The following is a 15,761-nucleotide window of genomic DNA, read 5'->3' as shown; positions in this document are numbered from 1 at the left end:
GCAGCAATGACAAGTGGACCTATCCGTGTCAACTGGGCATGTCGGTTTGGCAGACTACATTATTATGGCCAAACAGACATGCGTAATTCAACCTATCCAACCCGGCTGCCATGGACAGCTGGGTTGGAGAGCCGGCACAGGCCCTTCGGTGCTCTGCGCTGAAGCAGCCTGCTCCAGCCAATGCAGACACTTCTCTCATACAGCATGAGAGCAGTGTCTGGATTGGATAGGAGCTGCAATACTAGCGCTGGAGGAGTCGGGAGCCGGCCAGAGAACACAGGGGATGTGCTGCAGGCTGAAAAGGTAAGTGAAACCTTTTTTTTCATTTAAAAATGTAACGGTTTATTCGAATTTTGTTTAATTTTATGTATGTCGACTCACCATTTTTGTGTGTCACCAACCGCCCCTGGATATGAGCGACTAGATCCTTTTGATCGAATGAAAAGGGTCATGGACTGCTCTCAAGACAAACATTACCTTTTCTTATCATACAGCAAATGATTGGAAAAAACATTACTTTCTTGTTTCTATTCATTTTTAACCGTTAACACGGTTGCTCTAGCGATGCCCTTATGATGATTTTGGACATCTTGGTTTGGTTATCAATGTTGAAGTCAACCAAAAAAAATTAAAATTAAATTGAATATTCAATGCCTCCTTTATGAGGCTTTATTGGGTGCGCATCAAGCAAGGGAAATTTCAGTTCTGAAGAGCGATTTATAAAGCTTAAAAAAGGATTACCAGAGTTTTCTATAATTTGCAAAAACAGCCGAATTGGCTAAATGTAATGTTTCAAACCACAATTAAATATGAAAATGTAAGTTTCAAATCTGAGGCAAAGTTCCTACATTCTTCGAGAATTTAAAGGTACAAAAATGTTCTATCTGGGTTCGCTCTGTTTCCAAAAGGCTCGTTGAAATAATCAAGCATGGGTGTTGCAGTGCATCTAGTCTCTTGGATGAAACACAGAAATGATAACACGAGGGACAACCTCAAGCATTACTGCCATTATACGTGCATAATGACAACAGTTCACGTCCTCAATGTACAAGCAACAATACATTTCAGCACTCCCTTTTAACATCTGTCTTTTCATTTTCCCCATATGGCTGCCCTGTCCAAATACAGTAATGTTATTGGGTGGCTACAGGAAGTGGTGCTCCAAATATGAAATATGGGGTTTGACTGCACAACCGTAAGTGAACCGAGGGCCCAATTCCACGGGGATGTATGCAAAGCCTAAACACAAGGCATGCTTAGCTTGTAAACTAAACGGTAAATTACAATGATGTTTTCACAGTACACAATGCATATGTCCATATTATGTATTCCAGGAGAATGTATTTGTCGCATAATCCAAAAACCCAAATGATTTTTTCTGTTCAATAGGTTGATGAATCTGAACCCTAGAAATTACTTCTCGATTAGACCCGGCATAATATTCAACAAAGTAAATCACTACGACGATGACATGCACCTATTGAGCAACAAGCATTTGCAATGCAATAGGTCTCGCATTAGGAAAGTTTGAGCTATTGGTATTGTAAATGGCTAAGTTTTTATTTATGTTTTTTTTTTTTAAATAGCTAAATTAATAGCTTTGTCATTTACAATGCTAATAGTTATAACTTTTGCAAATGTGATACCTATAGCAGGACGAGACAAGGATGCCCACTGTCAACACTACTCTTTATATTGGCCATGGAACCACTCGAGATTGCAATACGCTGCTCAGACAAAATACACGGCATTGACATTCCAGCCCGCAACCTCAAGATAATACTTTATTCAAATGACATACTTCTTACAATAGTCTCATCATGGAACTCCATGCATCCGCCTTCTCTGGGGCCTCTGGTTACAAAATTAACGCGAGAGCTGCAGTCCGTCAAAAGCTCGCGCCGCCGGCCTGCGACCAGGAAGTCAGGCAGGCCGGCACAACCGGGACAACCGGAAACAGGAAGTAGGATGGCGGGAGCCTACCCCGCCTCCCACGGAAGAGCCGCGATTGTTTAGAGCACCGGAGCAGGCAGGAGCCTACCCTGCGCCCCGGTGCCGAAGAAGGGAGGAAGAGTCCTGCTGCTGGTGAGAGCCGCTGCACCAAGGAAGCCGGTGAGTGGGGCTTCGCTTTGTTAGGTTGGGCTGCGAGGGCGGGGGACGTGTGAGTGTGAGAGTGTGAGAGTGTGAGAGTGTGAGAGTGTGAGAGTGTGAGAGTGTGAGAGTGTGAGAGAGAGAGAGAGAGAGAGAGAGAGAGAGAGAGAGAGAGAGAGAGAGAGAGAGAGAGAGAGAGAGAGAGTGTGTGTGTGTGTGTGTGTGTGTGTGTGTGTGTGTGTGTGTGTGTGTGTGTGTGTGTGTGTGTCTCTCTCTGACTGTGGGGGTTGCCTGTCTGGGTGCCTGCGTGTCTGTGTAAGTGCGTGTGTGTCTGTGTGCAGCTGACTTGCTGGGAGTATGGGAGGGAAGTGCGCGGCGCGGCGCAGGACGGAACGTGCGCGTTCGCGCACACAAATCCAGGGGAAAAGCTCGTAACACCCTCTTGTCCTCCTTCCCTCCTGACAGGCAACATTAGGTCTCCAGCTCGACCTAAAAAGCAATTTGCATTAAAGCAAGCAAACCTTAAAAATTGTTTTAATTAAGTACTTTGTCTAACGAATCACTTGACTAAAATCCCCCTTCAGGGCAACACAGAGACAGCAGCACAAACAAATAGATACAAGTTTCCAAACTATAACAAAGGGATACAGATAAACAGATCTACATTAAGAAAGACATGTTATACAATTAATAATTATAAGTGGACCTTCTGAATCAGAGCCCCACTTTTTCCAAAGAGCAGATGTGGAAGCAAGTGCTGCAAGCTGCAGCCTAAAGCCAAGAATATGTTCAAACACATACTTTGTAATTGCCTTTGGCAGGATAGACTTGGGATCATGTCCTCTCATAATATCACACACTCTACCCGCCCCACAATTTTCAAAGAATAAAGCTGGAAGCAGGTGGTTGCAAACATTCTTTTGCATCACAACTCCTCCTTGTCACAATGATAAGCATAACAAAAACACATCCTTTCCTATGTTTAATTTACAGATTATGTCCAGCAAGAGCGGGTCACGATGGCTGTCGTTGAGCAGCTACTGCAATAATAGGCAAGACCAATGCCTCAAAGAGAAAATTGATTATTTACTGGCCAATATTAGCTTGCAGCTTTGGTCGATACTAGCAGGACATTACCTACTCCCCCTTTGCATCTCAAAAGAAGCGCCTTAACCCAAAACTCATATCTAACCATACCCTTCAGTCGCACACAGCCAAAACCCCAAATTCTCCATTCTTGCACTAAAAGCCACATATCATGCCTTGTGAAGTCTGGAGGTAGTAATATGGAGTACTGGGACTGATTCGAGCCTACTGTTGACTGCCGAAGTGAGTTCTAGGCTCGGCAATCTTTCACACGTCATTCTGGGTTTCTGCATAGTCATCTCAGAATCCCAGAACTTGTTCGGTATCACAATTGATGATGCTCAGTGGATAAAGGGGTGTAGCAGCTTTGAACACCTTCGGCAATGTGCCAAATGGGGTCAATGTTTATGTGATGTATGATGGTGCCAGTGACAACATGAGGAGTGTATTGGGGAGTTATAGTTACATTGTGTACCATAACCGACTAACTGCAATGGTTATTAGTTTTAAGATAGTAACTTTAATGTCCACGTAACTGTAGTTTTGTTATGAGAATTTATATCTTTGATCACATGTATGTTTTTTTAGTTCATTAAAACAGTAGAAAAATTATAAATATAAGACTTCTGAAAGTCCCGCGATTTAAGCATTATCAAATATTAAATCGTGGAAAATTATAAGTCTTAATCGTAGTTAGGTTAGGTTGTTAATCTGAAGGCATTCTACCGACTACATTACATTTTTACATAATCAACATAAATTGCCCTAAAAGGTTGTTGGCTCTAAGCCATTTTTTTCTCTTCAAAGTAAAGAAACAAAGCTATACATACATATTCTACCTGTTGGTACAGGCTGCCAAGTAGGGGTGTGTAAATTGTACTACCCATGGCATTAGCTCCTTCTCCTACCAGAACGCAGAGTCGGCATGATGGGCCCAGCCCTGGATAATGTTAGCCATATCTTACATAATATGGCCTTCTCTGGCATAGTCTATGTAGCTTCTTGCATATTCTGCGCACGATTGACCAACCACTGCCATAATAATACTAGCCCCATCTATCCTGGATATGGTTAGGAAATGTCTCACAGAATTAGAAAGCAATCATTCCTTTTGAATGCTCCAAGAGATGGGCAGTTAACTAGCTCTTGTGTGAGCTATGATCCTATCTGAGAAGAGGGAGGGGTGCAAAGGTGGCAATAGGAACAGTGATTTAGAGCTTATACAGTTACTGATTTCTTGGTTCTCTTTAATATTTCAAAGTTTACACATATTTGTCTTAATGATACAGGCTGTATTGTGTTTTTTGAACTATTCAATTAAATGATAAGTACATCGAACTTTGCCAGAACAACCAGGGCTCGTACTTTGCAACGTAAGGGGATAGCCACAAGTCATTGAAAATGTATGGCTATGGCCAAGTTCCCACTGTCCCCTTCAGTTTGCAGGCTTACCTGCCACCAAATGCTGTGGCACTTTTTGAGGAGCCTTTCACTCAAAATCCTGCACCAAGAATCTGCCTTCGTCTCTGAGAGTCATGGACCTTCCCACAGAACCTCGCCTACCTCCCAGTGTGTTTGCAGAGTCCAAAACAAGGTTGTCAAACAGACCCTTCCCAACAAGTTTCCATGCACTTCATGTGGCCTGCAGTTGGCTCATTCTTCACGCTGACCTCGAGACAACAGACAGTGAAAATGATTTTTTCCAGCAGAATGTTTCTTCTTGGATTAGGAAAGATAGCAAAGGGGGTCATCTTTAGACTATCTCCTGGCTGGCTCAGCCATTTTGTGCAGGGGCCTGAATGAGTTAAGTAGTTTTGAAGGCCTGTCCTTACACTACCTTTTAATATTTACCTATAGAATAAACTTTCATTAGAACACATTGGCAAGATCTCTTGTGCCTACCTGGCTAGGTGGTTTTAAGACCAGTAGTTCAGACTGTTTTTTTGGGGGGGGTTTAAGCGTGTCTGTCTTTGGCAACCAGATTTGTTCTCTAACATTTTGCCTTTCACACAAGCTTTGGAAGACCTGACACGGAATACAAGGTGTGAAAACCCTTATGGAGAAAGCCAACCTGGCAGTCTCTTAGATATTGCGATAAAGAGAGGTTGTAAATGGGTACATTTGAAACGAAGCAGCTGTGCATCGAGAAACTGAATATTGTTTAACTCGTCTCACCTTGACTTTAGAGGCAGCTGTGGAAACACTGACAGTTACGATTTCATGCTCCGATGCAATAAATGAAAGGAAAAAACGAAACAAATCCTTAAAAAATTAAACAGTGCGGTATCGGTGCATTGCTCATTGCATCCAGGTTTTTTATTAAAGTATTTTATTACAAACAAGATCTGGGAAAATGACCAGCACTTTGAGTTGAGTGTTTATTGTGTAGTTTTCATAGATAAAACAAAACTCAGTCGATAATTCACGCCCAATGTTCTAGTTAGACCCCAATCAACTCTGACTGCACCTTTCACAACCTTAAATAGAAACACATATTACTTATTATTAAGAAAAGAAGAACTTTCAACTTAAACTAAATTAGCCTCCTTAAGAAGCAGAAAATCCTTTGCTGCATTTGCGCAGGTCGCGCTGCCAGTGCGCTGCACTTTTAAAACTGTACCTTTATTGTATTTCGTTTTTACTTTTAATTTGTAGTATCCCCTGCTTTTAACTCACCGCTTTTGTCTGGGCTCAAGTCCTCTCACTTGCAACATAATTTTGTGGAACGTTCACCGCTATTTGGCGGGTCCGGGTCCCGGGGTGGATTTCAGTGGGCGCCATTTTAGGTTGGGTGAGTACTACTTCCTGCGGGTGCCATCTTGGAGCGTCCCCACGCTCGAGCCGACTTTTGACACGCCTATTTAAGGCGGACTCGTGCGCTTCCTGCTTAGATCCTTTGCTGCATTTGCGCAGGTCGCGCTGCCAGTGCGCTGCACTTTTAAAACTGTACCTTTACTGTATTTCGTTTTTACTTTTAATTTGTAGTATCCCCTGCTTTTAACTCACCGCTTTTGTCTGGGCTCAAGTCCTCTCACTTGCAACATAATTTTGTGGAACGTTCACCGCTATTTGGCGGGTCCGGGTCCCGGGGTGGATTTCAGTGGGCGCCATTTTAGGTTGGGTGAGTACTACTTCCTGCGGGCGCCATCTTGGAGCGTCCCCACGCTCGAGCTGACTTTTGACACGCCTATTTAAGGCGGACTCGTGCGCTTCCTGCTTAGATCCTTTGCTGCATTTGCGCAGGTCGCGCTGCCAGTGCGCTGCACTTTTAAAACTGTACCTTTACTGTATTTCGTTTTTACTTTTAATTTGTAGTATCCCCTGCTTTTAACTCACCGCTTTTGTCTGGGCTCAAGTCCTCTCACTTGCAACATAATTTTGTGGAACGTTCACCGCTATTTGGTGGGTCCGGGTCCCGGGGTGGATTTCAGTGGGCGCCATTTTAGGTTGGGTGAGTACTACTTCCTGCGGGCGCCATCTTGGAGCGTCCCCACGCTCGAGCTGACTTTTGACACGCCTATTTAAGGCGGACTCGTGCGCTTCCTGCTTAGATCCTTTGCTGCATTTGCGCAGGTCGCGCTGCCAGTGCGCTGCACTTTTAAAACTGTACCTTTACTGTATTTCGTTTTTACTTTTAATTTGTAGTATCCCCTGCTTTTAACTCACCGCTTTTGTCTGGGCTCAAGTCCTCTCACTTGCAACATAATTTTGTGGAACGTTCACCGCTATTTGGCGGGTCCGGGTCCCGGGGTGGATTTCAGTGGGCGCCATTTTAGGTTGGGTGAGTACTACTTCCTGCGGGCGCCATCTTGGAGCGTCCCCACGCTCGAGCTGACTTTTGACACGCCTATTTAAGGCGGACTCGTGCGCTTCCTGCTTAGATCCTTTGCTGCATTTGCGCAGGTCGCGCTGCCAGTGCGCTGCACTTTTAAAACTGTACCTTTACTGTATTTCGTTTTTACTTTTAATTTGTAGTATCCCCTGCTTTTAACTCACCGCTTTTGTCTGGGCTCAAGTCCTCTCACTTGCAACATAATTTTGTGGAACGTTCACCGCTATTTGGCGGGTCCGGGTCCCGGGGTGGATTTCAGTGGGCGCCATTTTAGGTTGGGTGAGTACTACTTCCTGCGGGCGCCATCTTGGAGCGTCCCCACGCTCGAGCTGACTTTTGACACGCCTATTTAAGGCGGACTCGTGCGCTTCCTGCTTAGATCCTTTGCTGCATTTGCGCAGGTCGCGCTGCCAGTGCGCTGCACTTTTAAAACTGTACCTTTATTGTATTTCGTTTTTACTTTTAATTTGTAGTATCCCCTGCTTTTAACTCACCGCTTTTGTCTGGGCTCAAGTCCTCTCACTTGCAACATAATTTTGTGGAACGTTCACCGCTATTTGGCGGGTCCGGGTCCCGGGGTGGATTTCAGTGGGCGCCATTTTAGGTTGGGTGAGTACTACTTCCTGCGGGCGCCATCTTGGAGCGTCCCCACGCTCGAGCTGACTTTTGACACGCCTATTTAAGGCGGACTCGTGCGCTTCCTGCTTAGATCCTTTGCTGCATTTGCGCAGGTCGCGCTGCCAGTGCGCTGCACTTTTAAAACTGTACCTTTACTGTATTTCGTTTTTACTTTTAATTTGTAGTATCCCCTGCTTTTAACTCACCGCTTTTGTCTGGGCTCAAGTCCTCTCACTTGCAACATAATTTTGTGGAACGTTCACCGCTATTTGGCGGGTCCGGGTCCCGGGGTGGATTTCAGTGGGCGCCATTTTAGGTTGGGTGAGTACTACTTCCTGCGGGCGCCATCTTGGAGCGTCCCCACGCTCGAGCTGACTTTTGACACGCCTATTTAAGGCGGACTCGTGCGCTTCCTGCTTAGATCCTTTGCTGCATTTGCGCAGGTCGCGCTGCCAGTGCGCTGCACTTTTAAAACTGTACCTTTACTGTATTTCGTTTTTACTTTTAATTTGTAGTATCCCCTGCTTTTAACTCACCGCTTTTGTCTGGGCTCAAGTCCTCTCACTTGCAACATAATTTTGTGGAACGTTCACCGCTATTTGGCGGGTCCGGGTCCCGGGGTGGATTTCAGTGGGCGCCATTTTAGGTTGGGTGAGTACTACTTCCTGCGGGCGCCATCTTGGAGCGTCCCCACGCTCGAGCTGACTTTTGACACGCCTATTTAAGGCGGACTCGTGCGCTTCCTGCTTAGATCCTTTGCTGCATTTGCGCAGGTCGCGCTGCCAGTGCGCTGCACTTTTAAAACTGTACCTTTATTGTATTTCGTTTTTACTTTTAATTTGTAGTATCCCCTGCTTTTAACTCACCGCTTTTGTCTGGGCTCAAGTCCTCTCACTTGCAACATAATTTTGTGGAACGTTCACCGCTATTTGGCGGGTCCGGGTCCCGGGGTGGATTTCAGTGGGCGCCATTTTAGGTTGGGTGAGTACTACTTCCTGCGGGCGCCATCTTGGAGCGTCCCCACGCTCGAGCTGACTTTTGACACGCCTATTTAAAGTCGTCCTCTCCCGCGCAGCGGGACGCGCAGTGGTGACGCCTGCGCTGTGCCGGAGTCGTGCCAGAGTCCTGCTCGTCCGCGTCGAGGTAGCGGGTGCGGGCGCAGGACTCTGGCTCTCTGCTCTCATCTCATCATGGATTCCATCGCGCCGTTCAGGTACAACCGCGCCGATCTCCTCTTCATTAGGGACGGTTTATTGGCTTGTACACATGATCGGGTGCTCCCTCTTTCGGGCCCTCATGTCTGTCCCTGTGGCAGTTTCTCTTTGGATTCCCCCATCGGGGTGTGCTCCACTGTAAGATCTACTTCACACACTCGTATTGATTACTCTGAGCGAGCAATTAGTATATGGAGCCTTAATGTGAGATCATTGGTCAAGCACCATCAGTCCCTTCGTGATATGATTGATAAGGACTCACCTGACCTCATTTTTCTCACTGAGACCTGGTTACAGGACACCGACTCTGCCATAATAAATCTGGCTTTTCCTTCCACCTATACGGTGTTTACTTTGAACCGTACTTCTAGAGGAGGAGGTATAGCCATGGCGATAAAATCATGCTTCCCGGCGGATTGGAAAGCTCTTGATCTGCCGATGTGCGAGAGCGCCTCTTTTAAGGTCACTGTCAGTCATCAGTTCACTTTTAGTGGCCTGCTTATTTATCGCCCGCCAGGGAATGACACGGTCTTCAAGGCCGCTCTCGTTGACTTGGTCAACTCGTCAGCTTTTAAATATGCTAACTTTAACATCGTTGGCGATCTGAATATACATCTTGATCAGACGTCTTCTTTACCTATTAGCTCCTTGATAGCGGACCTTGAAGCCATGCAACTGAACCAACTAGACACCGCCCCTACGCATATAGGAGGTCATATCCTTGACCCGTTCTTTACCACCTTGGTTCGGGCTAGGGTATCTGACCCGATGGTGGTGGGCTGGACTGATCATCTGTTGGTTAAAGTGTCATGTCCCCTGGTTGACCAACAATTTAAACCTGTAGACAGGCTGACCCTGAAAAGAAACTGGCGTAAGCTTAAAATGGAGGAATTAGTTAAAATCTTGGAGGCTCAGCCCTTGGGCATCCTGTCGAATGTGGAACAGGGATACGAACAGTTCTGTAACTGGGTCCATACTGCTCTTGATTCTCTTATACCAATGCGCTGGTCGAAATGTCATGCTAAAACTCGCAGCCCATGGTATAATGAGACCCTTGCCGAGCTCAAGAGAACTTGCCGGCAAGCTGAGAGGGCGTGGAGGAAATCCTTCGAGCCCACAGCTTAAGATCTATCACAGAGCTATCTGTCACGCCCGGGCGGCATATTATGCCTCTGAGTTTTCAAACAGCCCCAACCCATCTAAATTAATATTCAAGGTGCTTAAAGATCTGATGGGTAAACGGGCCACCTCGCTAGCAATCTGCACGGACTCCCACTGTGAAAGCTTGGCATCCTTTTTCGTGGAGAAGGTGCGGGTAATCTACCAAGGGTTTTTGCCATCTGTGCAAGATGACGAGCCCAGGGCTGTAAGAGTTTCGGATTGCGAACCTCTGTCCTCCTTACCTGCTTTATCGGTTGAGGCGTTTGATACTCTGAGCCTCAAAATCAAATCTGGCTCTCCTCTAGACCCTTTGAAGCCAGAGTTTATTACCCTTCTCCCGCCTCTATGCCGTGAGCCGATTTTGGAGTTGATCAACCTCTCACTAGTTGAGGGCGTGGTTCCTGCCTCCTGGAAGCAAGCAGTGGTCAGCCCCATTTTGAAGAAGCCTAGTCTTGACCCTCTGTTACCTGAGAACTACCGCCCCATCTCCCTCCTGCCCTGGACCGCCAAGGTCACTGAGGCACACGTAAATTCCATCTTGTCTGCCCATCTCTCTCGCAATAATATTCTTGACGAGAGTCAGAATGGTTTTCGCGCACAACACAGCACCGAAACTGCGCTGCTCTTTATGAGCGAACATCTGCGTTCGGTGCTGGATGCGGGGCAGACAGCGGCGCTCCTTTTGTTAGACCTGAGCGCCGCATTCGACACGGTGTCTCATGACATTCTGCTGCGGAGGCTGGAGGAAGTGGGTCTTGAGGGGAAAGCTCTTCAATGGTTCCGCTCCTTCCTTTCGGACCGGTTTTTTAAAGTGGCCATTCCACCTGGTCAGTCCTCTTTCCACTCTTTGGGACTAGGAGTACCTCAGGGCTCTGCGCTTAGCCCCACTTTGTTTAACCTGTATGTGAAACCGCTGGCTGCTGTCGTCAGACAAACTGGCTTAACTATGACATCGTATGCCGACGACACGCAGCTGGCGGTGACACTCAGTGGGGACCCTGAGGTGACTGCCCCCAGGTTTCGCGCAGGGCTTTTAGCCGTGGCGAATTGGATGCGTACTAACTGCTTGCAGTTAAACGCTAAGAAAACCGAAGTCCTGATCTTAGGAAAGCAAGCGGAACTGTGGGGTGATCAATGGTGGCCTATTGAATTGGGGGTGACTCCCATCCCAGCGGCCGAAGTAAAGAACTTGGGGGTCTGGCTGGATTCCAATCTCTCTTTTACCAACCATACTAAGAAGATTGCAGCTACCTGCTATGGTATTCTGCGAGGACTGAGACCAGTCCTCAAATTCTTCAACCCCCCAACTCGGCAACTGGTGGTCCAAGCCGCGAATCTCTCTCGGCTGGACTATGGGAGTGCTCTGTTGCTTGGTGTCAACCAGGCCGAGGCCACCAGACTGCAGAGGGTGCAGAATGCCGCTGCGCAGGCCATTGTGGGCCTCCCGAGACGGTGCTCTGTATCTGCAGTTTTAACCTCCCTTCATTGGCTGCCGGTCAGACAGAGAATTAAATTCAAGGCACTCTGTCTGACATTCAAGATCTTGAAATTTTCATCACCTCCTGCCTTGGTGGGTCTTGTCTCCCCGTATGTTCCCAGGCGGTCTCTCAGGTCGGAATCTCTTCATCTAGTGAGTGCGCCTAGATTCAGACTGAGTAGGATGGGCGGCCGTTCATTTCGAGTTATGGCGGCTGGATTATGGAACTCCCTTCCTGTCCACATCCGTGCCCTTAATAGCCTGACTCTTTTCAGACGCGCAATTAAAACCTATTTGTTCACCTCTGTTGATTGATCGTGTTTCTTTTCAGCGGTGATTTGTTGTGTTGTGGTACTGGATCAGGTGCCAGGACGCCCCTTCGCTGGGGCAGCTGTGCGCTGAATAAAAGTTACTAACATAACTTACTAACATAACATAACAAAATAGTGTTTAGCACTTTCAGGACACACCTCAGAAGATGCGGTCTACTGAGGGGATGAGCCATTTTAGGTCTGACGTTAGCCAAAGCATATTGACCACAAGAATTAAATACATAATATACGTACTTAAAGGGGCTCTCACCCGGCCCTCTTCATCACTGGTCTGTTATTGTGTCATTCACATTTATTAAATGACCATTACAATATATAGCATGGAGTAATGGGTCAGCTCACTCAAAACACTGCCTAACTTCACTCTGAGTGGGAGGCATTCTGCTCTTAACTGGAGAACATCCAGGCAAACAGTAGTGTTCTTGAGTGTCAGGGACTACTACGGCAATGTGTGCTATTTGAGACTACATTTTGGCTTTTAACCATTTTTGTTATAACACTTGACGTGTGCCTAACAATTTCCCCAACAATAAAGTTTTGCAAAAACCATGGCAAAACAAGCATTGAAAAGGCTAGCAGACAAAGTCTGACCTACTAGCTTCACCAATGCTGGTTTTAAATGAGTTGTTCTTTACACTTGTTTAGGTGGGTCTGAAAAGGATGAAAAGAGGTTTGGTAATTATTTTGGCTGACTTAACAGCACCACTGAAAGCAAGATATGCTGCTACAATTCTTTAAAAGAAGTAGAATGAGGTTTTGGACCCTTAAAGAGGAGTTTCACTCAATTACTTCCGCTACGGTTTGCATAGTATATCATTCTGCCATCTAGAAATGTATATGGGATCATTTTACATCTGAAAAATAAACTAATTTGTGATAGTACCTGTAGTTGGAGGGCACGAAACTCATTTTTTGGGGGCCAGGACAAATGAACGAGTTACTTACCTTCCGGAACAATGTATCTGGTAGAGACATAGTATAGCCGCAGATTCCTTAATTAGAATATCCCCAGGCATCAGACTGGCTCCGGAAAACTTTAAGCAACAGCATCTCTGCGCACCGGGGTCGGCTCCGCCCTGACATCGTCCATGGACGTGACGTCAGAGGAGCCATATATGCCCCTCCCGGCGCGCTGAAGTAATTTTTCTCCTTTTCCGCGTCCCAACGCGGATCCCGAAAAACCAGCAGTTCCTTGACCTGTTTTTCGGGTCTTCTCAACAACGCGTTCAGCGTCCCGGAACAGTGTGCAATGCAGAACAGAGGTGGAAGACAAAAAATAAAGAATGAAATGGAGAAAGCGTGGATGAAGAAGAACCAAGACTACTTAGATGAAGACACATGAACTATATATACGATGTTGGAAAAAAGAGGCAGACTTGATATCAAGACCAGGCACCCGATAATATTGCTGGATGGATAGCGCAGAGTTGGTCAAGTCCACAGCCTGACAGGTAGACCATGACCAAAGAGGCCCTAAGAGCTGGGTGAGCTCTTAATAGGCACTCATTAAGCAATAGGTGGGAAGATTCCCCAGAGGATCTTGGCAAAGTACAGCTAGTCTCTACCAGATGCATAGGCAAAGAAGACGGAGTGTTGCCGGACGTGTATAAATGGGCAACCACAGTTATTGGGTCATGGTGGGGAGGCAAACAATGTGATGAGGGTCAAAGCCAAAAGACTTTGGTTCACACAGATTGTTGTGAAATTTTGAACGTCTACTAGGAATCATTACACTAGTCAATATCTTCTGAACACAGGAACTTTGGGTGAACTATTCCCACATTTACTTGCATGTGTTGTGCCAAACCATGTGCAGTCACACTGCCCAGAGAAGTTGCTGGACACTTCTGAAAAGACCACCACCCAGAGAGTGTTGAGGTGCCCCTACCACCAGGGTTGTGCGAGTGAGGAAAAGACTGAGCATATGTACCTGGACTGCATGCTTGTATGTGGATTTTCGGGAAGCCTTGGTTGTATTTTCTTTGGGTTATTAACTGCTAAGAGAGAAACTGAATAGACATATTTGTATTGCATCGAGCCTGCTTGTTTGTTTCTTGAGATGGGCAATGAATGGGTTCCTGGATCAAAACTTTATATGGGTGACGACCAGAAAAGCAGCCCTTAGAACTACACTGAAGATGCCCACTACCTATGTATGAAACGGGGGAGTACCTCCTGTTACATCAGTAGTGCAGACTAGATACACATACAGAGGAGTTATGCCAACAGGTTAAGGAGACGGTGAGGTTCAGATTGTACTAACTGGAAAAGCTAGGTTACATTTAGGATTGCTATTCATATTACAAAAGTAAAATTACTAATTCCAGAATGCCAGAAAAATGGCATGGGTGCAGAGCTCACTTCAGACGGGTCTTCAAATTCACCCCCTTGCCCTGATTTGGCCTTATAAGCAACCGCTGTTAAGTTGAAAGGCAGGCAAGCTGTGGTAACTGTATGATGGAAAGCCTGCATGAGGTATATCAGGATTTGGCACAAAACAAGTGCTGCATCTCCGACAGCCTATCCAAAGGAGAAGCCAGATTTGTTTTTTTAAATACTTTGAAACAAAGCTCTGATGGCACAAAATAATTGAGCCCAAACCTCCTTAACCACTTGGATGCTGTGGATTGATTAACGATTTCATGTAATTTCCATTGAAATGAATGGACACTCCTTGTCATTAGCATCCAAGTGGTTAAAAGACCTCCTTGTCTCTTCCATCCAAGCATTTATCCTTTCATTCTTTCACCCTTCCATCAACCCACTGATATCCACCATTTCACTTTTACATTCTGTCATCCAGTCATCCTTTCATCCATCATTCAATCTTTCACCATTCCATCTGTCCACTCGCAATTTCATCCATCCATTCATTCACACACCCATCATCTATACATGCATCCATCTATACAACCACACACACACATCATTTCACTTGTCCATCAATCAATAAAGAGTTTAATCTATCAATTGAACATTTATCCATCCGCTCATCCACCCATCATTCATCCATCCCGTCAGATTTCCATTTACTTTGCCATCCTTATAATTCTATTTGCCCTGCCATCTTTTCAACCACCCATCCATCCTCAGTTTTCAATGTACTCCACCAGTCTGCCTGCAGTGAAAGGTAAGTGTGCAAGGCAATGGGAGGCAGCAGGAGGTGTGGCAGATAAGCTTAAAAAAAATAAAGAGTGCTTCATATCAGAAAGCATAGGCTCCCACTCATAATAAGAGTGAGAGCTAAAAGAAGGGAACAAGGAATTACGCATTTTACCCCTAAAAAAGAGGGTAGGGCAACATAAAATGAAACCAATAAACAAGCACAAGACAAAGGAAAAGGGCAAAAACTAAACACAAAAATATGTCACACCAAAAAAAAAAACGTATACAAATAACTATCAGACTGAGCTTGCTATTTAACAAACGGTTTACTCTCTAAGAGGACGATCAACATTCGGCTTCAGAGAATGGCCACTGACAACTTGCTTTGTGAGTAAATTCCAGGATCACCACAGACCTCAATGCACATAGTAATGTGTGAAGTGCTCTTGTGCACAAAAATCAGAGGATCACCAATTTCTTGACCCTGTTCGAGCGTCATACCCTCCTGTGAAATCAAACACAACGTGATCTTTATTCTATCAATTGCCTTCCCACTTCAGCTAGGCATGAGACTCAATACCCAGTCTGCAAACAGTACATCAATTCTCTTGACAGCTGTATATCAGCCAAATCTCATGTTTCTCTTGTATAAAAGTGAAAAATCATACCGTTCTTGAACGTCCCAGGACACAAGCTGATGACCAATATCGACCTGAGAGCAATTCAAACAGAAAATCCCCTCATATTTATTAGTATGAAGTTTTTCTTGTACACTAGTTGCGACTTTCCTTTGCCATGCCATGGCAGTTGAATACACTCGCGGTTGGTCCTTTCCACCACCTCAT

General features: G+C 45.7%; 1 protein-coding gene across 2 annotated transcripts in view; it reads right to left on the bottom strand.

Moving 5' to 3' along the window:
• The window catches only part of SIPA1L3 (signal induced proliferation associated 1 like 3), a 780,343-nt gene that overhangs the window by 474,006 nt on the left and 290,576 nt on the right, over positions 1–15,761 (bottom strand). The gene's annotated exons all lie outside the window — the stretch shown is intronic.

This window comes from Lissotriton helveticus, chromosome 9, assembly GCF_964261635.1.
Source record: "Lissotriton helveticus chromosome 9, aLisHel1.1, whole genome shotgun sequence".
Taxonomy (NCBI): Eukaryota; Metazoa; Chordata; class Amphibia; order Caudata; family Salamandridae; genus Lissotriton; species Lissotriton helveticus.
Note: the sequence above shows the minus strand (reverse complement) of the source record. Positions and strands in the feature narration are given on the sequence as shown.